Source organism: Artibeus jamaicensis, unplaced genomic scaffold (assembly GCF_021234435.1).
Source record: "Artibeus jamaicensis isolate MK-2021 breed Jamaican fruit bat unplaced genomic scaffold, CSHL_Jam_final contig_490, whole genome shotgun sequence".
NCBI classification, from domain to species: domain Eukaryota; kingdom Metazoa; phylum Chordata; class Mammalia; order Chiroptera; family Phyllostomidae; genus Artibeus; species Artibeus jamaicensis.
In genome coordinates this window covers 7,747,812-7,774,479 of record NW_026521861.1, presented here as the reverse complement: position 1 = coordinate 7,774,479, position 26,668 = coordinate 7,747,812, and the positions used below count along the sequence as shown (strand labels likewise).

At 39.4% G+C, this 26,668-nt stretch overlaps 1 protein-coding gene and 1 long non-coding RNA gene across 4 annotated transcripts in view; one reads left to right on the top strand and one right to left on the bottom strand.

Annotated features, from left to right (window-relative positions):
• Positions 1–22,639, bottom strand: part of ADD3 (adducin 3) — a 126,477-nt gene extending 103,838 nt beyond the window's left edge. For 2 of the 3 annotated variants that reach the window (XM_037165589.2, XM_037165592.2), the window contains exon 1: positions 20,190–20,483. The gene's annotated coding sequence lies outside the window, so the exon portion shown is untranslated. Of the gene's footprint in view, positions 1–20,189; positions 20,484–22,333 lie in introns of those variants that run through there. The other variant, XM_037165591.2, reaches the window with a different exon arrangement.
• Positions 20,757–26,054, top strand: LOC119064020 (uncharacterized). Its single transcript, XR_005085286.2, has 3 exons — positions 20,757–20,893; positions 23,388–23,495; positions 25,583–26,054. It is a non-coding gene; the product is annotated as an uncharacterized LOC119064020 (long non-coding RNA).
• Positions 26,055–26,668: the final 614 nt, after the last annotated feature.

The window sequence follows — 26,668 nt, the reverse complement described above, 5'->3', positions numbered from 1 at the left end:
GCAGTTTGTTCAAAAGCCATCCCCTGTACAAAAGTCATCCCTGAAGAGAAGGCCCAAACCCTTATGATCAAAAGAAAAACACTTTGGGGAGACCCATATAATTATTCTGATCACAAATAGCAAATAAATGTCAATTCTTATAGTAGTAAGCCAATAAATGTAGCCTTCTCTTCCATGCTCCCTCAAAATCTTAAAAGCCATCATTCCAACTTCCTTCTCCCTCTTCACTGCTTAAGGCTCGTGCAAGATACCACAATCTTATTGGGGTGATCAGTTGTAGGGTATACAAATGTCTAATCACTATGTGGCCCACCTGAAACTCACATAATGTTGTTATATCATCTATAACTGAAAAAAATAATTTTTAAAAAGATAGTAGAGCCTTCATTCTGAATACTGATTCTAAGTACAGTACAGCAGACTAGGAACACACTGGAGTCAATATGCACTGACTTTAGGATGCTCCTAGAAGTTAATGCTTCCAATACAGCTCCAAAATGTGTGTGTATTTTAATCATTTGGTCCTCCTCTCATTAGATCACCCAAGGAATTTCAGGCAATTGAAGTTTCTACTTAATAGATATTTTATTTTCTATAAACCAAAATCTCAGACAAAAGCCCTAGTCAAAGTTTATACAAATATCAATAAGTAAATTAAAATAAATATTACATGGTTTTCATAAAACTAAAGGACAAGATTTTAAAATACAGACACTGTCACCATGAAACACAGCTGATCCCCAAGCAGTTTAAATCAACTTAATAAAACACTGAATTCAAAGTTCTCCAGTAAATACCTTGACCTTGGACCTATTCCTGTTAAAACTGATTTAAAAATAGATTGACATCTTTTATAGTTCTAGTAAGATCAAAAGCAATTATATTTTATTTAGACCTCCACCATAATAATGAATCCCCTCAGTTCCTCAGAAGAATGTATTAGAGAAGGCCTTTTGAAAAAACAAACAAACAAAAACAGGCTATCTTGGAAACTGCCTTCTAAAACTGTGAATCACATACAACAGCCAAACATTAAAAAAAAAAAAAGCAAATCTGACAGATTCCATTCAACATCCTTGGTATGACGTGACATAGATACAATGCATCTTGATGGCTAAAATCTATTTGATAAGTGAGTTTCACCACCAAATTGGATTAAAACTAACACTTCCAATATGACCGATTTCTTCCTTGACTATGCCTTATGTAATGGCCCACTTACTTGAAAATGACAGAAAATTGGGGTCATAAGTTTCATAATCTATTTTACTGAAACAAATGACCTAAAACTTTCTTTTCATCAGAGGGTGAAACTGTTTCTCACTTGAATATGTTCTCTTCCAAAAGCAAATGTCAAGGCAGCCAAATAATCTAGTTTGAGTTTTCTATATAATGATCCTACACGTGTCAAAAACATCCACCATGTACATGGCTTGCATCAGTGAAGAGCACGCAAAAACTGGAATATACAGAAGGTGAACAGAGCTTTTTGTCAAGAAAACAATAAAGTTCACATTCTAGACTTTAAAATAACTTCTTCACAATACTATCCTGAATTCAATGAAAGATGTAAAGAAACCAAAACAAGGACAAGTACCAACTATTTCTTGAAAAGCATCTTCCAAGATGCATACTCCCCAAGAGAATGAGGTTTCATCCTGTCTAAACCCCGCTCTAAGGAAGGTCAAAGGGAATTCTGGAGAACACCCTCACTCCAGCACTGCCTGAATGGGTCAAGATGGCTGGTAATGTGGTGAAGTCACAAAGCATTTAGACTGAGAATCAGGAACGTTAGTTGCGAGTCTAAAACACGTCACTCCACTCAACCAGACCAGGTCCATCATACATAAAAGGAGGTGGGGGGTTTCCAAAAATTCTTTGAGTATGGAGTTCATTTCCCTCTTTCCTCCTATTTGCCTCTCCATATCTTAAAGTTTACAGAAAATTCCCGCTTCATTCATCATAGAAAGCCTGAATGACTCACACAAAGGAAGAATTTTAGCATTCACAACATTATAAATTTCTTTAATACCACTGACTGTACACTTAAAGATGGTCAAAATGGTAAATTTAATGTTAGGTGTATTTTATCAAAAATACTGGAAGACAACAGATAGCCCCGACTCCAAAATGACATCAGAAGACAACAGACACCCAGTGACTCCAAGGTGGCGTTAATTATACCAGTGAAGGGAAAGAAGCTCATGGATGTTAAAATAGGGGAGTGCCAAGCTGGACACTGATGCAGGATTTCATCCCTAAAGGCACTGTTGGAGTATCTCAAAGAGGTTACTACCAGTATTACAACAAGCATGTAAACGTGAACAAAGGAAGTATGCTGGAGTTTCTACGGTGCTGGCAGCTTCCATGCTTTTCTCTTACTTCAAAGAGGAGGCACAACTTTATTTACTCCCTCACCTGAGGGCTTTTTTTTTTTATCGCTTCTAGAGAAAGGAAGAGAGAGAAATGTTGAGGCGAGAGAGAAGCATCAATTGATTGATTACTTTCTGAATGTGCTCAGACAAGGGACCATGAGCACCTGAACCAGGGATTGAACCCTCAACCTAGGTATATGTACCCTGACTGAGAATCGAACCCACAACCCTTCAGTCAGGGGATGAGGCTCCAACCAACTGAGGCTTACAGGCTAGCCAGGGGTTACATGCTTTTCAACTACTACTTTTCTTCCAAGGAATTCAAACATGAGTGGCTTTGCAAGGACCAATGAAGAGGGCCCAGTGCGAAGGGTACACTGTGCAATCCTGACCATGACCTTCTTTGCCTGGCACCACTCCTGAGGAACTCGATGACTAATGAATCCTTTCATACCCCAATTGAGAATAATGACTGATGCAAGATGACTGCTACAAAAATAAGAATACATTGGAAATTTTAAAAATATGACTTCCTGCTCTGACTGGTGTGGCTCATTTGGTTGGGCATGGTTCCACACAGCAAACAGCCCCCATTTCGACTCTGGTCTGGGCATATGCTGGATTGCAGGTTCGGTCCCTGGTCGGGCTGCTGCAAGAGGCAATCAAAGTTTCTCTCGTCTCTTTCTTCCGCCCTCCTCCTCTAAAAATAAATAAAATCTTAAAAAATAAAATAGGACTATCCATCCCCCCAAAAAGAACATAAGACTATTATTTATAGTTTCTGCTCAGTAGTTACATCCTATTGAGCAGGGGATATCATCCACACCCCCCAGAAAGGTAGGAAACCAAGTCTAGTAATAGCAAGTTTAGGGTCAGGTCATTCCAAAGTTTGGATGAAAATCTTATGATGGGATAGGGGGCAAAAAGCAGAGTCACCAAATGTCAAGTACTAAAAAATTAAAAGTAAAGTTTTTGAAGAGGTCCAGTTCTAGCTGGCATAACAGGATAGATACACAAAGATGGTAAAGGCTGGTGATTCCTCACCTCTTCTGGGCCCTCCCTACTAGATGTTTTTCTGTGGGCGCCCATCTCACGCTGGAATTTGCTTTGTTAGCATGCATCATTTCATAAAAGTTATTTGTCATTACCTAGGGTAGGATATGAGTAAAAGACAGTCACAACTACCATGTCCCACTTTCCATACCCTCTGCCTTAAGTGGGGGAAGCTGGGAAAACACACTCATTAATAAAAAGGCACAATGGATCTACAAACCACACTTAGGAAAAGAGAGCAGGGTATTTCCCCAGGTTGTTCTGGGCCTAAAGCTATATTTCTTAGGCAGCAATTTACTACCAGGTGTAGGCAGGCTAAGTCTTGATTCAGGAATTTAAAAATAAACAGTGAAAAATATCTCTGGAATAATATACAAGAAAGGAGGAAAGCTGGGGTGACAATTAACTCTTCACTGTATACTCTTTTGTGTCTTTTGGATTTTGTTCCACCTCCTTATATTTTCTACTCAACAATTAATTTCAAATTTTAAAAATAAAATGGATTTATAAAAACATGACTCAAATAGTAGGTATATCTTAGGAACCAAGATAATAAAATCATTCTTGCTTTTAAAAAACTGAGTGCTCTTTACATTTGATTTTAAAACTTTCAGTTGGGCCTGGCTTGTGTAGCTCAGTGGATTGAGCATGGGCCTGTGAACCAGAGTATTACAGTTCGATTCCCAGTCAGGGCACATGCCTGGGTGGCAGGCCAGTTCCCAGCAGGGGATACTCGAGAGGCAACCATACATTGATATTTCTCTCCCTCTCTCCTTCCCTTCCCCTCTAAAGATAAATTAAAAAAAAACTTTCAATTGTATTTTATGTCCATAAAGTAGTTTTAATTTTATTAAGTTACTTTTTAATAAATAAGTTACTTTAAATATTATTTAATGATTAAAATTTTTAAGCCTGAAGGCAACTTTAAATCTGGTACTTTCTCCGATCCATTTATAACATCACTGTGTTCTATCTAGTACAGCATCCTCTTTGTTCTATGTCCCATTAAAGTGAGCTACAAACAAACAAAAATGACCATCATGCCTGTAAATAAGCTGTGAGCCAGTTTTATAACGCAAATGTGCAAAAAGCCTTACTGCATTGGATTCTCTACTGGATTTACACAGCAAAAACAAGTGATTTTGCAATATGCTTCTAATTGTTACGTATATCAATACACACTTATCACATGTTTACTTTTAAAGTTCTGAGATGAACCACTGAATGTCATTAAGGGGAACCTTTAAGATGGCACAATGACTTCCCATAACGTCAGCATGCAATATTTGATATTGCAATGCTCAATGTCTTCAATTCTTTTTATTCCAGTACACAAAAATTTCAAATGAAGGGCAAAAACACAGCATAGAGAGGCAGTTTCATTTGGAAACAAAAAGACTATTCTTTAGCCAAAATGTTGACTATTCAACCATTTCCAAATGCACAAATGAGAACAAATCTGAAGATCAGACAATTGGGTAATAGCTGACAAGCAATAAAAATGAAAGAAAATTAAGAAATGGTCAAGTTTCTAAAGTCTTATGTATGGTAAGGGAAAGATACACTCAAGACTTGCTGAATCTATCTAATTTCTAGTGGTACAGGTTTATCTTTCCTCTGTCACAAATCACAGTATTGGACATGGAGCAGAACACATATGCATAACTCATAGACACAGACAACAGTGTGGTGACGGCCCAAGGGAAGGGGGGTGGGGGCTGGTGGAGGCAGGCAGGAAGGGTGAATATAGAGACATCTGTAATAGTGTCAACAATAAAAATAAAGAAAAAATAATGGTAACGGGGAGAGTAAGACATACAAGAATGCATATAACATAATTACATTCATACAAAAGTTTTTTTTTAATAAAAAGGACAAAGCTAGATAATACCAAAAACTGGAGTAAAATGCAACATTTAAATTTCTATCCTGGGATCAAATAAATGTCCCTTCAACTCTGCATTGTTCAGCAAAATATACAGATTTCTGCTTCCAAAATATCCCATTCTTCCCTTTCTAATCTCAAAGCCATTGCCTTTGTTCATTTGCTTATCTCTAAATACCTCCTAACTTGTGTCTTTGCCAACACTCTATAACAACATTCTTCACAACACAAATCTCATACACATCTGATTATGCCTCTCATCAGCTGAAATAAATGCCACAGAATAAAATCTAAACTTCTCAAAATAGCACCCAGGGCCTTCATGATCTGGTTCTTTTAATCGTCCTCTCCTGCTCTTTCTCCCGCCACGCCCATCCCACAGAGCCATAAACCTTTGCACATTCTATCATCCTGGTCTCTAATTCACCCTCCTCTTCAACGTTTGAGAGATTCTCTAAGATCAGCTGAAATGAACTGTGCCTCCATAGGCAGAGGAACATTTCCCTTCTCTGTGCCCACCTGCACTTCCTTTAAATCACTGGTATGGGGTGGCAGGTGCTGGCATCTGTTACATCTCTCTTCCCTACCCCAGTTCTTGTCCAGTTCACCTATGCTTAAACATATCAAACGATTCAAATAAGAATGAACCTCTACTCTCTAGATATCTCCATTCTAATAAAGGACTATATAATTATCAACAACCATTCACAATAAAATTAAGGGGTGAATTTTATGGTATATGAACTACATCTTAATTTAAAAATAATGCTAAGGTAAGCGGCAAAAGAAAGTTAAAAACAACCCTTTCATGTTCTTCAACAAGCAACTCCTTAACAATTAATAATGTTTTGTTTTTTAAATGCGTTTTATTGATTATGCTATTACAATTGTCCCATTCCCCCCCTTTGCTCCCCTCTACCCAGCATACCCCCTCCCACCCATATTCCCCCCCTTTAGTTCATGTCCATGTGTCATACATATAAGTTCTTTGGCTTCTACGTTTCCCATACTATTCTTAACTTCCCCCTATTTTCTACCTACCATCTATGCTACTTACTCTCTGTACCTCCCCCCCCCTTTTCCCCTCCCACTCCCCTGCTGCTAACCCTCCATGTGATCTCCATTTCTGTGGTTTTGTTCCTGTTCTAGTTGTTTGCTTAGCTTGTTTTTGTTTTAGATGTGGTTGTGAATGAGTTTGCTGTCATTCTACTGTATATATTTTTTATCTTCTTCTTAAATAAATCCCTTTAACATTTCATATATTAAGGGCTTGGTGATGATAAACTCCTTTAACTTGACCTTATCTGGGAAGCACTTTATCTGCCCTTCCATTCTAAATAAAAGCTTTGCTGGATAGAGCAATCTTGGACGGAGGTCCTTGCATTTCATGATTTGGAATACTTCTTTCCAGCCCCTTCTTGCCTGTAAGGTCTCTTTTGAGAAATCAGCTGACAGTGTGATGGGAACTCCTTTGTAACTAACTGCCTCCTTTTCTTTTGCTGCTTCTAGGATTCTCTCCTTAATCTTGGCTAATATAATTGTGATGTGCCTTGGTGTGTTCCTCCTTGGGTCCAACTTCTTTGGGACTCTTTGAGCTTCCTGGACTTCCTGGAAGTCTATTTCCTTTGCCAGATTGGGGAAGTTCTTCCTTATTATTTGTTCAAATAACTTTTCCACTAGTTGCTCCTCTTCTTCTCCTTCTGGTACTACTATAATTCGGATGTTGGAATGTTTAAAGATGTCCTGGAGGTTCCTAAGCCACTCCTCATTTTTTTGAATTCTTGTTTCTTCATTCTTTTGAGTGGATGTTTCTTTCTTCCTTCTGGTCCATTCCATTGATCTGAGTCCTAGTTTCCTTCCATCACTATTGGTTCCCTGTACATTTTCCTTTATTTCACTTGGTGTAGCCTTCATTTTTTTCATCTAATTTGTGATTCACAGCATATTCAACCAATGCTGTGAACATCCTGATTACCAATGTTTTGAACTCTGCATCTGATAGGTTGGCTACTTTTTTGTTGCTTAATTGTATTTCTTCTGGAGCTTTGATTTCTTTCATTTGGGCCATTTTTTTGTCTTGAAGCGCCTGTTATGTAGTGAGGAGAGGAGCCTTAAGTGTTCACCAGGGCAGGTTAACCCAGTTGCTGGGCTGTGATTCTGTATGTGGAGAGGGATCCAAGAGGGAACAGTGCCTCTTGCTCCACTCTCTGATGGATTTTAGTCACTTCCCCTGCTTCCCCAAAGCAAACTAGGCCTTTCTGATGCTGATTCCTGGGTGGGTGGGCTTGTACATATTCTAGGACCCTGTGTGTCTCTCCAGTGAACTCTCCTGTGAGGCTGGGAGTTTTTCCTGGCACCTCAACTCCCACAGGTGTTTTCATTCAGAGGTATGAAGCTTTATTTCCCCACGCCAGGACCCTGAGTTGTGCAGTCTGTCCTGCTCCCCAGTTTCGCTTGGTTTATCTGCAGGAGAATGTGGGGACTGCCTGGCCCGCCAGCCACCACCTTGCCATGAGTCCTCTCCAACCCACCTGGCCAACTCCACCCCTCCTACTGGTCTGGATGAATGTTTCTTCTTTAACTCCTTGGTTGTCAGACTTCCACACAGTTCAATTTCTGTCACTTCTGGTTATTTTTTGTTTTTAAATTATTGTTGTCCTTTTGGTTGTGCAAGGAGACTGTGTGTCTACCTATGCCTCCATCTTGGCCGGAAGTCCTTAACAGGTAATAATGTTTTTAAGAAGGTAAATATGATCTTGGCTTGGCTACAAACATTATTAGGTATTGAGTTATACATATTTTAAAATTATAGGTATGGAGAAAAAAATTAATCCATCTTTATTGACTTAAGACCTTATAAAGTAGTTCCTGCTGTCTGAAACCTATGGAAATAATCATCATAAAGCCTTCTTTTGCTTATCTAGGTCAGCTCCATAAAATTGGGTAATTAAAAAAATTTAGACTCAACCATGACTTGCCATGGGTAAGATCACAAACTGCCCACTGATTTCTACCTGAATGATCAAAGTATCTTAACTCTGCCTCTTTAAGCAAATCAAGCTAAACCAGGTTTATTGCAACAATTCTGCTTCCTCAACTTTCTAATGCAAAAGCAGTTCTATTTTAGAAATAAGCTTCAAATAAGTTGTTTTCATTGTTCTCGTGTACGTGAATACACCATTTTTTACTGGTATCTTTTTTTTAATGAAATAAAATTCACTCTTTTAAACTGTCCAAGTTCTACAACTTTTTCATCACCCCAAAGGAAATCCTAGTACCCATTAAACAGTCATTCCCTATTTCCCCAACCCCAGCCCTTGGCAACCACTAATCTACTTTCAGTGTCTTTGGATAGGTAGGCCTATTCTGTACATTCCATATAAATGGAACCATACAATATTGTTCTCTTGCATCTGGCTTCTTTCACTTAGTATAATGCATTCAAGTTCATCCATGTTATAAAATATATCCATGCTTCACTCCTTATCATGACTGAATAATATTCCATTGCAAGAATATATATCACATTTATGTGTCCATTAATCAGCTGGTAGACATTTAGGCTGTTTCTACTTTTTGGCTATTTGAATAATGCTGCTATCAACATTGGTGTACAAGTTTTTTTGTGTGAACATATGTTTTCACTTGAGTATATGTAGGGGTAGAATTGCTGGGTCATAATGATAACTTATATGTTACTATTTTTAACCATTAAAGCACATTAGCTTTTTGAAGAACAACCAAACTATTCTGTTTTATATTCACACACATGTTTTTAAAGGGCACTAACAACACTATTTTTATTTGCACATTTTGATTGAAAGCAAATTGTTCTATCTGTAAAGAAAAAGATTTCCCCTGGGACCAATTGTCCTTAGAAGTTAAAATAAATTCAAGGCTTTACAAGATAGAATAAATACCTTCAACGCATAAAGATGTAAAGCAATACATCAAACTCTTATTACAGCAAAGTTTATTCTAGCACCAAAGTGATTAAATATTTTTAAATGAAAGAGAAAAAGGAAAAGTCTCAAGTGTATATAGTTAGCAAATAACTATGCGCTGATCTGTACTCATAGTGACTTCCTCCTCAAAATCTCCAAATAGGTGTCTAGTAGACATTTCGAACTCAATATGCCTCAAACTAAACTCCTATTCTCTCCCACACTCCAAACTTGTTCCTCCTCAAACTTCTGCCTAGACTCCACACCTTGGTGTCAAGTTTGGCTTCTGTCTCTCACCTGTACCTCCATATCCCAGTTAGTACATCCCATTGGCTCTTACATAATTAAAAACACCTAGAATTCATCAATCCCACCATCTTTACCAGATACATGATCTCACAACAAGGTTAATGCATCAGTATGGTCTAGTGTCAAAACACAGCCAAAGAATTGTTTTAAAACCTATGCCATTTAATGTTCCATTTCTGTTCAAAGTCATCCCGTGGCTTCCCCAACACCCCTCCCTCATTCTGTTTCACCCATGCCAGGCACACTTGGGCCTCAGAGCCTTTGGACTTGTTGTTTGTTCCCTGTTGCCAAGATCTTCTCCTGCGTATGTATCACATACATCTCAAGTCTTTACTCCTATTCTCAGTGAGGACTTCACCTCACCACTCAATTTAAATTTGCCATTACCACCTCTAAACACTCGCTTTATCTTCCTTGCCCATTCTACATTTCTCCATAACATTTACACCCATACAGCATATAGTTTACTTGTTTGTTTGTATTTACCTCCAAGCATATAAACTCCATTAGGGCCAGGGGGCTTACTGCTGAATTTTGAGCACTTAGAACAGGGACTGGCACATAATAAGTACTCAGTGAATAAGTGAACAAACGATAGGAAACATAAAGCTGCTCAGAAGAGATCTAAATAGAGGTTAGAAAAATATTTATGAGCTAAGGTACTAAACATAAAGTTAGGATGAAATGGAAAGCACCATTTCTAGAAAAATATGCCACAATGTGTCTACGGTTTGCTATCCTTGCTCATTTCATTGTTTTTAAAAAGAATCTGCCCATTGTCCAATGCCAAGAACCCTTATCTTCTGAAAAAATAAGATATTCTGGGAGCTGACAAGTTCCTGAAGTTATAATGTCCTTTTCTCAATTGCCACATCTATGTAGAGACAAGGACTTTCACGGCCTTGGCCTTCTATCAGACCCGCTCCCTGAACCTTCATACGGTCTAGTCAGATTTCTTGGCCACCTTCCGACTAAACCCACTAATTGTTGAATTCACCTTCCGTGGAAGTACAATCACAGCACATTCAAACTATGGAAATGAATGTTAAGGTGATCTTTCTTACTCCCTCACATATTTACATATAAAAAAACTCAAGTTAAAGAAAAGGAAATAAAGTGACTTGCTCCAAAATATCTTGAATAGTTACACTAAGTATTGTCAAATAGTAAGTAATACACATTGGCAAGTCTAACAGTATTCAGACATTTTGGAACAAATCATTTAAAATCTAAAAATGGACAATGTTATTTACAAAAATCAAGCAGAAATGATTATATCATAGTATCAACAACTCTATCTATACATATATTAAATTTAAAAGTTATAACAGAGTCTTCAACAGAACTGTACTCTAGCATTCAGCAAACAAAGTAAATGATGGAAAAATTTAGATTTTTTAAAAATGTAAACCTCTTCCCCAAAAGAGACTTTCCTTATCCAGTGGTAGGAATAATGAGAATTTCTAAAGTTTTTTTCAAACAGCAACTTTCCTAAGCATTACTAGTAGTATAAGTACGTTTCTATGAACTAGTCATTTTCATGTGGGGTTCAGAGGGAGCATGGCTAAAATCCACACCTTGTTCTTCACCACCATCATCACCCTCTCCACCGACCGCCAACCACTGCCGTATTCTAATATACTTCCTAGGGAGGTATGTCCTCGGCACTGTTACTGAGAGGCGTTTATGTTCCACCCTTCAAGTGACTTACAGTGGAAAGAGACTGTGAACCCCTGTTATCAACTATCTCCCATCATGCTATAGAAAAAGAATTGTTATTTTCATGGTCCATAATTTCTCACCAAAAACCTTTCCATAGCCTGCACCTAGTGAAATCCTACCCTGTCTTTCAAGGCCCACTCTTGTTCTCTTTCCTGGGAATCTTTTTCTGACCATCCCATCTATGGTGCTCTTTTCTTGACCAGATGACCTGTGATATTTGTTATCTGCACCTGTCATTCAGTATACATCATACACTGTCAAGGAACATCTCTTGTACTATCATTTTAGATGTAGCTGACCTTTTCTATGTTTGACTTGAAAGTCAAGTCAAAATCCCAAGGAGTTATATAATTGATATTCCTATGGGGGTTTTCTGGAAGGTAAAGCGTTATTTCTTTTACATATAAAGGGGAAGAGTCAGAAGTCCTAAAAAAGTGATTAGGCTTAAAGTACACAGCACAACCATCGCTGGACTGCAATTTTATACAAAACCAGTAATTCCCAACCTTTCAAATAAGGATGGCTTTTAATGTTGAAATGTTTTTAAAAGACAAAAACACCCTCAAATAGTATTCAGGTATTAAATATCTCTTAATTGATAGGGTATGTGTATTCAAAAGTGTATGTAAGGTATGGCACTCATTTGGTCTACAGAGCATATTTGGTGTGCCCAAGAAACTGAGGTTCCCCCAGGACCACAGACTGGTACTTGGTTGAATTTTACTGTGCTGTGGACACAGGATATTACTGTCATATCAAAAAGTATTGCTACCTAACAATATTTAGGAGCAAGCAAAATATATAAAGACAACTAAAAAAACCCAACCCACTCCAAACCCAGCATAAAGCCCTTTAGTAACTCCCCATGGCTTTGAAGTACCATAGCAATGTACCAATAAAAAAATAAACTTTCCTTGTGGTTTAAATTAATAAATAATATAACATAAGGAACAAAGAAATAAACATTATAGACAAACCCAACTAGCAAATATTTGAAGGTCCATCTCACATACAATTCCTGATTCTAGTAAAATCAATCCTATTTACCCACTTCATCACCCTCTTAAAAAAAAAATCCACGTGTTCCAACAGAGCCAGAAATATTCTAATCTTGGTTCAAGTCTTTTGTGTAGTCACCAATAAGAACAAGCTTAAACTAATTAGCAATAAAGCATAGTGTTTAAAGGAAATTGGCCCTGGGCTCAAAACTTGGCTCTGCCACTTATTAACTGTATAATCTTGGGCAAGTTACCTAACTTCAGATAATTTACATCAAGTGCTTAACATGATCCTTGGCTGGTTTTAAGGGATGAGAAAAACAGTTACTGATTAATTAAGTAATTATAATAGATATAACAACAAAGATATTCTTATCGTAACAATTTCAAAGCTTCCTTTCAAGTCCAGTTCCTTCTTATCCGGGGCTGACAGGTCTACCCCAGGTGCCCTAAATCTCCACTGACCTATTCTGGTTCTACTACCTCCAGTTCTACCCTCAGCTATGACCACAGACATTTTCTGGAAATTTGGAAAAACTTGACCGGAAAAAGAAAGAAAGAAAACCAACCAACCAACCAACCAACCAACCAACCAAGAGCCCACTTGAGTAAACCAAAACAACAATAAAATCCACTTAGCAAGTGAATTCATTCAAGTAGGAATCACTGTCTTAAAAACCGAGGCAAAGCAAAAAGCCAAGAGAAAGAAAATAGTCAAGTCTCTTTAAACCCTCAGCTCCAGTTAAGCAAATGAGCTGTTTCATGATTTTAAGCCCAAACTTTAAACATCATCACCACTGTCTGCATGCACCATCAATAACCAGAACCACTAATGACGTACGCCTCATTAGAATAATTTTCTTTACCACTTTTAAGTTAATAATGACTTCACCATTGCTATGCTATTTTTAAATACAAAGTCTCAACAACTTCTTAGTTTCTCCTTTCCCATGCGTTTCAACAAGTGGAGAATTAGTTCTTCATCATGTCTTGGCCTCCTGCTGGGAAGAATAATTAAAATTAAGCAAGCAGCAATTCCACTTGGTCCCAAGATTCTGTCCAATCCTTCAATAAAGCTGAGTCTGGTTTCTCAAAGCCAGATGAGAGTTTTCTGAACAAAACTTGGGGCTGCTCAACTTGACCAAGGCCATTCAGTAGATGGCACTCTTCCCTTGGAGCCCAAATTAAACAAGCTCAAAGAAACACGTTCTTTGACATTCAGGTGTGATAAAAAGCAGGGATTCTCTCTTCAAAGTACTTAACTGATAGTCACAATCCCTCCAGAAATACATTCATCAAAAGCAGATGGTCCAACCAGACGCTTCTAAAGATCCCAGGAAAGTTCAGATTATAAAACATCAAACACAACATAAAATCACCTTAACTTAAGTGATTACCAAGTAATCAGCTTCTCAGAGCCTTCACTATTTTAAGCAGATTCACTGTTCTTACTCAGGCATAAAATGTTCCTTCCCTATTACATTCTACTATAGAGGTGACAGCCTTTCGGGGGCCAGCAACCAGATCCTTGCCTATCTATCGAACATTTCATTAGGGTATTTAACGGTAACATAATGTTTAGAGAGCTGTGATTTTTGTCATTATCAACATTCGCTATGACTAATAAAAGATGTATTACTTTCAACATTTTTTGATTGCAAATAATTTTTGATACTCAAGAAGAATCAAACATCCTAATAACAAATTATTATAGATACAATTTTGCAAAACAAAAGTGTGTAAAGTAGTATGGATTTCCAATTCATTAATATGTATTTTACTTTAATACATAATGGATCACAACTATTACATGATGAGTAAGGTTTCATGCTTCTGGTTTGAGATCTTTTATTAAAATTTAACAAGCTGACAGTTGTGGCGTGAGATGGAAATTGCTTTTAGTCTAACCTCTGATTGAGAGCCAAACTTTTCAGTAATATGATAAGACTCACCTTAAAAATTCTACTAGGAAATTTTCTCTAAGAAAGATAAAACTCAGCAATAAAAATCATAGAAAGAAGTTAAGAGGAAAGCTGTTTTAAAGTTAAAAAACCAAACAACTACAACAGAGTGCAAGTGGAGAAAAGAAATAAGACTAGTATGTCAATTTCACTGCAAATCTCTCTCCCCTTTTTACCTCTAATCCTTAATGCACTCAAGTCCATTCACAAACCCACTTGAGCTCTGACCATCACCTTTCCCCAGCCATTCCTTAGATATTAAAAGGATGACCTTATACAATCTTTTTCTTATGTATTAATAAGACAAATGAGATTAAAACTGACAATGCAATCAACAGTTGCTGGCTGTAATTTCTGAAGGATTAAAAGTATTCTTCAAGAGTCTTTGGGGGAGGCTTTGATCACAAAACATACTTATTTAGACATATTGAATAAACTCAATTATTTTCTCCATGAGGATACTGAGTAAACCCACCTTTTTGCTACAGCTTTTAGCCAACCCAGAAGATCAAAAAGTGACAGGATGAGAATACTGTGTGAAAAAGCAGAAAGGAAATGCAGAAATGCTATCCTTGCAAAGGATGAGCTGAGCCATTATGGAAGAACTTCACAGAAACACTGCTGATGATGACAAATTAAAGGCATACATCAAGTCCCCAAGATAGTGAAAAACTCAGCACTTCTCCAGCCTGATTGCTTTCTACATCGTTGGAATTCCAGCTCCCCTAGCAGGCAACCAACTGCAGCTGAGGGAGCTCAATAAAGCAAGCTCTGAACTCAGACCTGCACTGTCCTTCCCCTCGTCCAGCCAAGGAGGTGAGTACTTCCTAGGTGGGAGATGGGGGAGTAAAAAAACTACAAGAATAAGTTATAAGAATAAGAATTGTAAGAATAAGGGGTATGAGAGTTACCAAAAAGAGTAAGTTCACATATGTTACTTAGAGTTAGATTTTCATTTGGCTTAATTCATTACTTGCCTTAGTACACATTGTGAGTATTAAAACTTTTAAATTGTTTTATTAACACATACAGTATACTCCTTGAGACAATGATTTTGAGAACACTATGTTGTTACTGCCCTTAAGTTTCTAAAGAGTATTTTTACCCCCTGGCTGGCTGGTTGTAAAAAATTTTTATCCTATGGAAATCACGTATGCCTACTGCAGAAAAAGTGAATTTCATAACCCGAGGTTCAAACTGCAGCCTTGTTTGAGAAGGTAGCAATCTTAAGTGCTACTTAATATACTACCTATATATACAGCAATATCCTCAGGCCCAATTTCGGGCAATTTGAAACACACAGTTTTCAAAGTTTATCTCATGTCAGGGAATCTTACCATTCACAATTAAGCCTGAACTAACACCATTTATCTTTTAAAGTAAATGTGAAGTTTACGGTGGTGATTCAGATCAGACTGACAGCAGCTGAAAGCTCAGTTTAGAAATAAATTAATCATAAAGATATAACTATATTTCGAAGCCTATATATCTTTTATAATAACAGTACAGCTTTTGCATAGTTCAAAACCAGTCTGTACTATCTTCCTAAGAAGGAAACTTACTAGAATGATAACCCTTTCAAGACCAAAAATGGGTTCCATCCACTTTATACCTTTTAGTGGTCAAACAGACAGCCACATTCATTCTTTAAGGTTTCTAAGATATTCCCCACTAAACTGCTCCTTCAGTTCAGTAAGTAATGTCCCAGAAATCTGAAAGATTATTAATGTAGCTTTTCAAAGATACCCAATAAAAAATAGTTTACGGAAACAAGAGACTCTGATTCTCATCTATACTATCATATAAGGCTTTAGGGTAATTTATGCAGTACTTTCTTAACATTCAAATGTGTTCAACTGTATAAATAATTTTGAACACTTTGAATCTTGTCCAGATGTTTTAAAAATCAACGTGATTAAAATAAATATAAAATAAACAAAAAGTTCCCTCAAACTCTTTTCCTCTAACACTTTTGGTTAATTTTTACTTACAGTTCTTGTTCTAGGCATACTGTTGGTACTCAAGTATTCTATGAATGTCAGCTGAATAATTTTTAACATTACCTGAAACGTATCTTCCAAGTAGCATGTTTACATGCATGTGTTTCCATAACTAGCTACTGCTGAAAGAAATAATTAAATTCATCTAATTATTATGCATATGGGATAGTGGATTTTTTTCTTTCAAGCCATAGTCAATGAAAGACTTCTAACCTATATGACTTAGAAAGGATTCTTAACACATTCAACACATTACAGTAAAAATTCAAGATTATGTTGGCTTTTGGCCAAGAGACTTTAGTCTCTGGCAGAACCCGAAAGACTACATAACAGTTTCATCTGTAAATACTCTGGCATGGACTGCGAGATCAAATGATAAAGCATTAACACAGAAGATGTAAAATAAAGAATTAGGGCCCTCATTTCGAATCTTGATGACATGACATAGCCTATGACGGCTCAATTAATTTCAAATAGGGCATCTAGGTTTAATGGGAAAAACAGCATTCTGGATTAGACACTAAAATTGTTTTTCTGTTCAAACTCTACAAACTTAGTATTTCCAAAAAAATCAGAAATAGCACTGAATATTAATTGTAGTCAACAAATTAGTGTTTATCTAATGTAAGAAACAGATTAGTAACCTGTGTCTTAAAAACAGCATGAGCTTTTTTAATTCAACATATGCTTTTTAAAACACTTCCCCTTATATTACATCTCAACTAAATTGTCAACAAACAACTTATCAACTCTCGACAACAATAATTGTAAACATTACTTAAAATGGCTCCTAATCTCGGTTATAATTAATTTGCTTGACCTATCAACTACACTGGTGAAGCAGCAACACACAGTTCCTTGAGAAATGTGAGTGGCAAAGTATAAGGCACAAGTTTTATCTTTTCACTTACAGCTAATTATAGAACTCAGGTGGAACTTAGAACAAATAGAAGTTAAAATCCACCTCAGGTGGATTAGGGTGTTGGTAATCAGAAGATCAGGCTCAATGATTTACTGCAGAACCTGCATCTCTAGTATGTGCATTAGTGCCCACTGGGGCAGTTGGAGTGCCATACACCTGGCAAGCTTAAAAAAAAAAGTGGCTTTCATGTAATTAGTAATTAAAAAGATAACATACTCTAGCTTAAATTCTATTATCCTAGCTAAACATATGTTGTGTGAGAATGCTCCTCCAAAGTCAAAGGTGATTCCACTTAATGCAGATTAAGCGCCACCCTCCAGATTTAATCACAACCTATTGATGGTATTAATACAGGAGGGTGTGGCTAAACATGACACATGCACACACCTGTAATCTTGGGGATACTGTGAAGTATCATTGACTTGCAGCTGTTACCAGGGGTATAATGGAGTTTAAGGGCCCACTAGTTATATGGACTTACTTTTGAGCCAGACCCTGGGTTCAGAACCAGCATCTGGTAGCTGTACACCTTGGGTAAAATACTTAACCTCTCCGAATCTGTTTAGTCATTGGGTTGTCATGAGGATGAAGTAAATTAAATCATATAAAACTGAGCCTGACAGGGAGATAGAGCAAATAAATATCGACTGTTACAGATATTTGCTGAGTCTTCACTTGATGGGTAGTATGATATGACCACCTTCAAAAAAGGGTCATTTTGTATACTGATGATGTTATACACATAAAGCACTTAGCCCCAGACTATATTCTAAACACTTCACATACAACTGGGTTGAGCTAAGGTTCTTTTATTACTGTTCCACAACATTCTACAAACTCAGTTTGTACAGAGTTGGCTCTCTCTGCTTTTATGTGATTTCTTCCCTCAACAGAAATGCTTCTTCCACCCTGATGTCATGTGTAACTGCTGCCCAGTACTGCTCCCAGGACTGCTAACAAAGTGCTTTGGCAGGTGACACTAAACAGCTAAACAACCTGTATAGGCTTAGGTGTGAGAAAAAAATACAAGATGGGCCCACTTCAGGAAGCCTTACCACCTCTGATGTTGAGCCCCACCTTGTATCTACGTTTTAGGATAGTGTGAGGAGGTGAGCTGGTACTATGTCCTCTTAGTTTCCAAAGACATTTTGGCCTGGCTGGTGTGGTTCAGTGGGTTGAGTGCCGGCCTGGGAACCAAAGGGTTGCCAGTTCGATTCCCAGTCAGGGCACATGTCGGGGTTGTGAGCCAGGTCCCTGGTAGGGGGTATGAAAAAGGCAACCAAGCACATATTGATGTTTCTCTCCCTGTTTCTTCCTCCCTTCCCCTGTCTAAAAATAAATAACTAAACTCTTTAAAAATTTTTTTTGGTTTTACAAAGACCAAACCTATACTTTAAAGATCATTGAGCAGAACATACATTAGTTCCATTGTAACATTAATGAAAAAAGGGGGTTAGAAATAGCAAAGTGTACAATATAATTTTCTTCTTCTTTTTCAGAACATAAAATTTATATCCTGAAAATACAATCCTTCTATCATGCAAAATATTTCCTGGATATATGGTCACCTATGTCACATGTCAAATGTTTACCAAATGTTTCCTGATATTACACATGTAAAAAAGATACGAAATACTGAATGCATCGTAACTGACTATTCCAAGGAGTATTAAATTATGTTTAACATTCAAAACAGACATACCACTTCTTTCTTCTTCAAAAGCAACTACTACCAACATACCAGCAAGTCAATATTAAGAGTTAGCAGACTGAACTCTTTAGAAAGATGGAAAGTTAAACATAGCAAAAGTGGCCATTTTTTTTTCTGGTCCTCCATCTGCAAAGTTAATGTGCTTAATTTAAGATAAGGAGAATGAGTTAACAACACCCTCTTTAGAAGTCTTCTAAAGCCAAAATTAGGATGCACTGGGCATGATGCAGAAGCACTCGATTCCCATTTCAAGAAAAGCAACCATTTCATGCTGCTAAATCTAAAATGTATAACTTAATGTAATCGTGCACACACATTTATGTAGCTGGTTCCAATTCTCAGGACCTTATCAACTCCTTCATCATACTTGCATATAATCACCATGTAAAAGCCTCTTGGTTAAATTAAATTCCATTTTCTCTCCATGCCACTCCAGCAGTCAACTGCAACAGCACATGTGCCAAAGAAATCAGAGGTTTTCCTTACGCTCCCATTTTAAACGGGCACCCAGTTGCAATTAAATCTCTGCAACAAAAAAAGTTCACCTGAGGCCATTCTTGGCATTTTAATAGAGGCCTAGCTTATTCTACCTGTCTCTGTGGTCTTGCCCCAGCTATAATAGCATACCTCCAAAGAAGCTGGACGTGCCCCAAACACCAGCAAACCGGACCTGCTGCCAACTCTGCTTGTCACCCCGGGTAGGAGGCTCAACCTAACTAATGTGTGTACGTTTCCAGGGAATAGGGGCGGTGGTGGGTGTATGTGTCTGTGTGTGTCTTGGGGGGATGGGGAAGCGGATTAAAAGAGAAGGTGGTTGAACACTTTCAACTTTTAACGAAAAGTTTTTTAAATAACAAAAGCAAACCAAACCAAGACCCCTCCCTTACCTGCACCTTTTCCAAGAGTGAGAACCTCCCACCTTCCTGGCGCACACCTTTAGAGTTTAAGGCACCCGGGTCACCGAAGCTTCAGATAGCGCTGGATTTTTATAACTCCCCGCCCTCCCGGGAGAAATCAGAGGACGCGGGAGAGAGTCCGGCCCACCCCGTGGCTCCAAGGGACGTCCCGCGCAGATCCACTACCCTCGGGCCAGTCCTAAGCTCCCATTTCCGCCCCTGGGAGAAAGAGGGGGTCACCTGAGGCCGCAGACGCAGCCAGTAGGAAGTCCCCTCAGTCCTGAGAGCCACCGGGCTCCCCACACCCGCGCGACCCCCTGGAAGGGTCCCCGCACCCCAGCCCGCGCATATGACCGTCGTCCCCGCCGGGAGGAAGGGCTGAACCACGGCGCCTATTCTCCCCTCAGGATTACCTTGCAGCGCGTAGCCCCTCTTTGTGCTCCCCTCCCTCTTTCTCCGCGGCCGCGGGTGCTGCAGCGGCCGCCCGATCTGCTGCCGCCGCTTCTTAAGCGCCCCACCGCTTCGGAGGGGAGGGCAGACTAGGGGAGGGCAGAAGAAGGGGCGGGGGCGTGAGGAGGGAGGGGCCTGGGCGCGGAGCCCTGTGTAGCAGGAAGCGGCGACACCTGAGTCGCCGAAGCCTCGCGCTGTCGTTCTGTTTTTAAAAATATAATTTAAACCCCACTCCGTTCCCTCCCGCCCCTCGTCCTGGCGACCGTTACCGACTGGCGGATCGCGCTCTGGCGTGACTGGCCTAGCGCCCCAGGAGCGCCCGTGGCCCCGCCCCTAGGCCCACTAGCATCCCTGGCCCCGCCCCCAATAGGCCCGCCTCTAGCAGCCCCCGCGCGCCCCTGGTTCCGCCTCTTGGGCTGCAAAGCGTCTTGGACCCGCCCCCCGGGAATCACAGGGTGTCCCTGACTCCACCTCCTCAAGGCCACGCCCCTATCGTCCCTTGGTGCTCCCCTGGAGCCTTGGCCCCGCCCTTTGCGGCCCCTTCCTCGCTTTCCGGCACCGAGTCAGTGAAACTGCAGTCCCCCGGGCCTCGGGGAGGGCTTGGCGCAGGGCGGCTGCGAGACCCCTTTCTCCCGCTACGCAGCTCGGATCCGTGGCATCCTCTGAGGTTGGAGGGTAAAACTACCCTGATGGAAAACCGACTAAAGGGCGGGGGGGACGCCTCGGAAATGTCGGCCTCCCTAACCTGAGCGAGACCCCCAGTTCTGGAGGCTGAGCCGCCTCTTTCGGAGTCAGCCTCTGCTGGCCTCACTGGTTGCTGGGTCTTCAGGGTTCGGTCACCGCTGAGGTTCAAGCTCCGTACGCCCCCCATTGGAGGAGCCTGGAGTTTTCTTCTGAGCACAGCTGCCGGTGGGGGCAGCTCTTCCCCCTTAGCTCCACAGAGGGGCATGGCAGGGGCTCTCAATCCTGCTACACTTCGGCCCCTAGAGGATCTTCATCCCAATTTTGGCCCCTGGCGTTATGATTTTATGAGAGCTGACCTCTTGGAAGCGAAAACTCTAGGCACCTCCAGTCTTCAAAATGAATCTGGGGCCTGGGAAACTTTGGCAACACGCAATTGAAGGGAGGTGGATCCATCCACAGGTGACACTGGGCCGTCCACCCCCGCTGCCCAGACACGTTTCTCACCCCAACCTATTCTCCAAATAGACCTCCTAGCAACGCACACACCTTTCTATGCCACCCACGACTTGCACATCCCTCCTGCTGCACCCGTCCTCCACTGGCACGAATCCACTCCCAAGCACACCCCTCCAAGCGCCATTCTGGTTATTCATGGTCCCTTGGGTTAACCCCACCCTAACACACACAACAAACTTCATTCCCCACCCTACATCTCTTCTTTTCCAAGGCACTGGCGACAGTCCATTTCATTTCCTTCCTCCTCAGCAGACTCTTCCCCCTCAAATACTTCACACCATCCCCTCATCTTAGTCCCCTCCCTCTTCTCTAAAAATGTGCTAATTAAAATGTAGTTTCCTCTTCCTACATATGAAGTGTGGAAAATGAGTATTTGACACAAACTGTGCTTCATTTATCTTCGTTTTCTCTTTTCACTGGACTAAGGTTAGAGAAATTTTAGTCTACCACCATCTCCCGTCTGCTCAAAATCTAACCATGCCTTTTGATTTTTAAACACTCCTAATGGGTCGTGGGGAAGGCTTTCTGGTTTGGGGGAGAAAATACTTTTAAAATGCTCAGCCTGTCATTTTTATTAGGTATTTAAAAATATCTGCAGTATTTGAGAGAGATATTGGGAGTGGCTAGATGTTTCCTTGTATTTAAAAAGCAAAAAATGAAAAGCTTTGCATGCATCAAGGTTAGCCTTTTTATGAATAGCAAACAAAAAAGTATGTTAAGAGCACATATCAGACAATAGTGTCTACTATACAGGGCATTTGCCAGTCACAAATCTAGACCGCCCCCCCCCCAATCAAAGGAAGGCAAATTAACACAACACATTTTAAGCATGTCTGATGAGCAATCTTTTCCATGATCATTCCCTTTCCCACAGTTTCTGTGCAAAATGGATAAAATATCCACTTACCCGCTGAGTATCCAAGGCTTTCTTGTGTCCAGGGCAGTAGACGCGTGTGTCTTCTAGGTGTGGATTCTGCAATGCTGCACAGAAATCCGCTGCAGCCTCAGACCCGTGGTGGCAGCAGAGGCAGCCAGCAGCTAGGAGCAGCTAGGAGCAACAGCCGCAGCAGCAGCAGCAGCAGCTTCCCCCAATGCTGAGTAGTGAAGTGTGTGATTTAGTAGAGAGAGACTCCACAATTAGCATGAGGTTTTTGCTTATAAGAGAGGAGGCGGAATCTTTCTTAAAGGAATGGGTTTGGTTTTTCCTCCCTGCTATTGCTTCATAAGAAGCAGAAAGGGTGGAAGCAGAGAGGTTTTTTTGGACTGAATAAAGCAGTACAGCTGTGGGAGGTCAAGGTTAAAATTAACTGGGTGATCAAGGGACTGATTTAGTGTGAGTCAATGAAATGCTAGAAGCACTAGTTTTAAAGAGCCCTTCTCACTTCAAACATTGGGGTCCATGGCAAAAATAAAGCCATGTGCCTTGAAACTGATTAGTATTTTCTGTTAATACTTAATACTCAATCACTGCACCCAAATGAAAACTATAGAGAGAGAGGTTGTTTAGTATTTAATACAAGAATATGGAAAGAATAATAAAATAAAAGTCATTTATGTAATTGGAAGCATTTATGTGTTTAGCAGGAGTCAAGCCCTACTAATACTTATAAGCATACCTGGGCTTTCAGTGTCAGTATTAGAAAATACTATTGACAGAGGTCAATCTGTACTCATGTTATAAAAATCACAATATTATTTATAGAAAAACCAAAAATATATAACATCTAAAATAATTTTAGAACATAATAGCAGAGTACCATGCTATTTCAGTGGCAATGCAAAGGTCAGCAAAGTTAAACTCACAAGCAGATTAACTTTAAATGCATGTGAATCTTCTATTTAAACTACTAAAACGTGTCCACATATGAGGAATTTGAGAGACTACATTATGACTTTACATTTTATTTTTAATAATATTCCTCAATTTAAGCACTGAACATCTATAATTTTTTCTTTCATAGGTAAATGAAGAGGTGTGGTCTCAATATGTATAGAGAAAAATACCAAAAATGTTCTGCAACTGGTTTTCTTTGCACAACCTTTTTAACTACTTGTGTGATACTAAGCAAGTAAGTACAACCTTTTTGTTCCATAGCTCCCTATTTTGTAAAATAGGACAGTGGATTAAATTTTTCTTTAGCATTCCAAAAATACTATGATTTTTGACATTTGTTTGTATTTTTGTTATTTAATTCATGTATGCCTCACCCTAAATTACTTTTCCTGAAAACTTGTATTAAAAATAAGTATTTTAAATGTATAACCATGCTTATTATTTATCATCATTCAGAATTATTTTGCTAATCAAATAATCATTTTTGTAAAGTGAATACACTTAATTTTATCTGACTTACAATAAATTTCCCTGAAGCAGGATTCTACTATATTGCTAAGGATATTCTGACTGGAAAAATAATGTATGTTCGATAGCAATGAAGACATTTAAAAACTGGAGCATCATCAGGTGGTAGAGTTGAAACAGAGTTTAGAGCTCACTGACTCTAACCCTGTAATACCACAAGTGGAAAAATTGGAAGCAGCAGAGAAGCAAACTGGGGACAGAGTAGGGACAGAGGTGGGAATGACTCTGCGTCTCTACTCTTCACAGACAATGCAAATAAACAATGCATAGGGACATAACACACTGTTTCACATGCCCGTGTTGGGGGCCTGTCACAACACAAAAAAGGTAGTTTCACTCAATGACACTATTTGTGTGCATGCAGTATAAACTGAAGAAATACAGCAAATGTACTTATCATGTGTGTAAACACTAACACAAATTTTGCCTTCTGGTTAAGAGGTGTTTATGCTAGAAATTAAAAAAAAATTGTCCAGGGAAGTTTTTTTTGTTGTTTTTTTGTTTTTTTGCTTATTTGTTTTTTTAATAGAGACCTGCAAGGAAACTTACAACACTCATTAGGAAATTCTGGCTTATGTTCTACCGGAATGACAGGGCCTTCAACTCTTGTCAGTTTCCCTATGCCCATTGGTGCCTCTGTTTCCTTTTGTCTACATGCTTCCCAAGAGAAAAAGTTCATTTTAGAGAATTAAGGCTGGCCTTCAGAGATGCTTTCAGGAAGTTACTTTTGGGGCTAGATGCTAACATTTTCTCTTAAATCCTGATCTGGCATTCCTGATAAGGAACCTGGAACCAACCTAAGCCCACTCTCTCCAGTTTCAAGGGAGTATTACAGTTAAAGTCTGTGTTATGTTGGAAGATGTAGAGAATTTTGTGTTTTGTGTACTTGGCAGGACAATTTTATCACCTTGATTTTTAATTAATCAAATTTTTTATCTTCACGGAAGGACATTTCTTCATCTCTTTTAGAGAGAGAGAAACATTGATGTGAGAGATAAACATCAACTGGTCACCTCCTGTAAGAGCCCCAACTGGGGACCGAAGCTGCAACCTAGGGCACATGTCCTGACCAGGAATCCAACCTGAAACCTTTCAATTACCGACGACACTCTAACCACCTGAGCCACACTGGCGGGGCTCACTTTGATTTAAAAAAAAAATACCTCTAATAAGAAGAGGATTGAAGGAACTCAGTCACCCACATTCTTCATTTGTTTTTGTTTATCTTGCTTTTCTGCAAGGAAGGCATTTTATTTTATCTACCAGGTGATAATGACAAATGACTATAATGGCAGTTGTCTGTATAATTTGAAGCAAACCCTTCAAATTAAATGCATCTCTTGGTAAACTCCCCAAAGTGCTAACTAAGCACAGTCTCCTATATAAAGACACTTAATGGATACTTTAAAAAATGAATACGCAAATTAATGAATGAATAGCCCTCAAAATATCTAGAAACTGATTACAAAGTGTTTTTGTTTGTTTGTAATTTGCATTGTCTAAAACCACTGATTCTATTCTCCACCTCCCTTTTCTAATACAGTCATGAGCTAAGAGAAACAATCTCCTTTCTGCAGAGCTCTCTAGACATGCTGGATTTGTATTCTCCAATTAAATTGTAGCCACAAATCTCCACATGAGCTCTGGGGAGATCAAACAGTAGCGGACACACTTTCTGCCAAGAAAACACAGGCCGAAGTTTCAAAATTCTGGTGCTGTAGTTCTAGTTGTTACCCCAACTGGTTGTGTGATCTCGAACAACTTTCTTTTTTTTTTTTTTTCTAATCAAAACAGATTTTATTGGGGCGCCAGGGGCGCCCCGCTCGCTCCCCCACTCAGCCCCCGACCACGACCCTCACGCTCGGTCGACCCGTCCTCCCTGGGTGCACGGGGCCGCACACACCACTCACCATCTCCGGAGGCGGTGGCTGCAGCGGCGACGCCCCAATCGAACAACTTTCTTGATGTGCTTGTGACTCAGTTTAGCCATCTTTTAAGTGATGGTGGCAGATAGAAGACCTGCTGTTGTGAAATTCTACTTCATAGGGCTGTTGTGAAATTCATATGGCATAATAAATGTGTAAATGCTTTGAAAATTTCAAAGCACTATGTAAATATAAGGTATTATTATAGGCAAATATACTTAAAACCAAATATCTAGTTCAAGGGACTTTACCCTAAACAACCTGTTTTACTACTTACTGTTTCAGAAAGCAAACAGGCTTATCTCTCTCCCTGTGTGCATGCGTGCACACACACACACACACACACACACACACACTCGCCTGCTGTTCCCAATTTAACAACTTCTCAGTTCTGAAGCTTTCTTCTTGTCTGGGAAATATACATCTGCAGTTGAATATGAAAAACTAAGAATTTACAGAATGAACACACCCACTCACTCCCTTCCCCCAAATTGCTTTTTTTAATGCTCTCAGAAAAGTAAAGTCAGTGAAGCACGACAGAATTTTCATACTGTGTAATGTCATGTATTTAATCAGTAGGGTTAGATGAGCCATTCATTCGAGACTTGGCCATGCTACATACATTTTGATCACACTTTTATGCCAAGCCCATCTGGAAAGTACTTGGAGAACAGAGCAGGAAAGACTGACAGGGAACTCATGCTAATGAGTTCTCCATTCCCTAAGGAGACACAATCAGGGCAATACTCAAAGATTCATCAACATATTTTATTAGCACTTTGTGACCTATATGGTTCATTTTAAAGAAATTATCTCAGCTAAATATCAGATAGGTCCTTATACAACTGCTTAAGTAATCAGGCCTGATCATTTCTGTCACATTAATGAATTCTCACCCTCAGCGTTCTCCTTTTTTTTTTTAAAGGTGTTTATCCTTGGTTATTCATTTTCCATT